Source organism: Miscanthus floridulus, chromosome 18, assembly GCF_019320115.1.
Source record: "Miscanthus floridulus cultivar M001 chromosome 18, ASM1932011v1, whole genome shotgun sequence".
Classification (NCBI taxonomy): domain Eukaryota; kingdom Viridiplantae; phylum Streptophyta; class Magnoliopsida; order Poales; family Poaceae; genus Miscanthus; species Miscanthus floridulus.
This window is the reverse complement of record NC_089597.1, coordinates 90963062-90965889: the sequence shown is the minus strand read 5'-3', so window position 1 is coordinate 90965889 and position 2828 is coordinate 90963062.

The following is a 2828-nucleotide window of genomic DNA, read 5'->3' as shown; positions in this document are numbered from 1 at the left end:
TAAATCTGACCAATGAGATCGATAGCCCACCCCCGGAACGGCCAAGGTTTGATTATAGGGTTCATAGCCGATGCAGGCGCTCTTTGAATATTACCAAACTTTTGACACCCCTGACATCCTTTAAAATATTTAAAACAATCTTCAAGAATAGTCGGCCAAAAGTATCCATTCCTTCTGATCATCCACTTCATCTTGAAAGCCGATTGATGCGCCCCACACACTCCTTCATGAATTTCACCCATCAAGCTTTTCGATTCATCACTGCTAACACACCTAAGTAAAACTCCATCTATAGTTCGATAATATAATTCATCATCGAGGAGCATATACTTGGTAGCTTGGAATCTTATACGTCTTTCAACCTTTTTATATGGATCCTTTAAATAATCGACAATCTCCTTTCTCCAGTCATCGGTATCAACTGCCGATGTTAGCACTTCCTGAATAGGCTGATACCCTGAAGCATGCTGAGCTAGTCGATTAGCCTCCTCATTATGCAGTCGAGGAATGTGTTCGAGACGAAAATTTCTAAACCCTTTCAACAATTGCAAACATCTTTCATAATACAAAATTAAAACTTCACTTCGGCATTCATAAATCCCAGCCAATTGATTTATAACTAGCATAGAATCACCAAAGATTTCAACAGCATCGGCACGTATTTCCTTCAGCAATTCTAACCCTTTTATCAAGGCTTGGTATTCAGCCTGATTGTTTGTCGATGTAGCAACAATCGGCGATGAAAACTCATACTTCCTTCCTTGAGGTGAAATCAACACAATGCCGATACCTGCTCCTTCACCACATGTGGACCCATCGAAGAAAAGTGTCCAAGGAACAACCTCTAGAGAGTCCACTGCATTACAATGCTGAGTGACAAAATTAGCCATAACCTGCCCCTTAACTGCCTTAGTCGATTCGTAACATAGTTCAAATTCTGATAATGCTAAAATCCACTTACCGATTCTACCACTTAATATCGGCATCTACAGCATATACTTGACTACGTCGTCTTTGCATATGACCGTACATTCGGCAGATAATAAATAATGTCTTAATTTGACACAAGAAAAGTATAAGCACAGACATAATTTTTCGATGGCCAAATACCTTGTTTCAGCATCCACTAATCTTCTGCTCAAATAATAAATAACACGTTCTTTCCTTACAAATTCTTGAATAAGAGCTGAACCGATAACGGTATCATCAGTTGACAAATACAACCTGAAAGGTTTTCCGTGTTGAGGTGAAACTAGCACCGGAGGATTTGTTAAATATTTCTTAATTTCATCCAAGGCTAACTGCTGCTCAGCTCCCCATACAAATTCTTGATCGGCTTTTAATTTAAGTAATGGATTGAAAGCCTTGATCTTACCCGACAGATTAGATATGAATCTTCTGATGAAATTAATCTTACCAATCAAAGATTACAATTCAGTTTTATTGGCAGGAGCAACCATCTTGTTAATTGCATCAATAGACCTTCTACTGATTTCGATACCCCGCTGATGCACCATAAAACCCAAGATTTGTCCTGCCGATACACCAAATGCACATTTAATAGGATTCATCTTCAACCCATGCTTCCTTGTGCACTCCAATATCTTTCGTAGATCGACTAGATGTTTCGTGGTATCTCCAGACTTAATCACTATGTCATTAATGTAGATCTCCACTAATGTGCTGATGTATTCATGAAAAATAAAGTTCATAGCCCTTTGATAAGTAGCACCGGCATTTTTCAAACCAAACGTCATGACTATCCACTAAAACAGCCCTACATGACCTGGACATCTAAAAGCAGTCTTGGGAATATCTTCTTCAGCCATGAATATTTGATTGTAGCCTGCATTATCATCCATGAAGCTGATAATTTGATGTCCGGCTACAGCATCAATCAACAAATCAGCAATCGGCATTGGATAGCCATCCATCGGTGTGGCTTTGTTGAGATTCCTGAAATCAATATAAACACAAAGTTTTCCATTTTTCTTATAAACAGGAACCACATTAGAGATCCACTCTGCATATCGACACTATCGAATAAACTTTGCCTCAATTAATTTAGTTATTTCGGCCTTAATGTCAGGAAGTATATTAGGATTGCATCGGCGCGCTGGCTGCTGATGTGGCCGAAATCCAGATTTAATAGGTAATCGATGTTCAACTATCGATCGGTCTAATCCAGGCATCTCAGTATAATCCCAAGCAAAACAATCTTTATACTCTTTTAACAAATCAGTCATTTACTGCTTACACTTGGAATCTAACTTAGCACTAATAAAAGTAGGTCTTGGCCTATCGCCATCACCAATATCTACTTCTACTAAATCATCTGCCGATGTGAACCCTTGACCTAATTTTCCATCATCGGCAAACATATCCATTAAAATTCTTCTTCAGAACCGACTGCTTGGATCAGTGGAATTTCATAGTCAGCAACTCTAAGGAACTCTCTTTCCCAAACTTCTCCTGATATGCATCTGGTTCGCTCATAAGTATCTGTTTTTGCCGATACGATGATATAAGAAGAATCACCAGGAACAACCTCAATCTTATCCCCAATCCACTGTACGAGGCATTGATGCATTGTAGAAGGAACACAACAATTAGCATGAATCCAATCCCTCCCAAGAAATAGATTATATGCACCCTTGCCATTAATAACAAAGAACGTCGTCGGCAAGGTTTTGCTGCCAATGGTCAATTCAACGCATACTGCCCCTTTAGCCGGTGACACATTGCCTTCAAAATCCTTCAGCATCATATCGGTTTTGGTCAAGTCTTGATCTCCCTTACCAAGTTTCCGATACATCACATAAGGCATA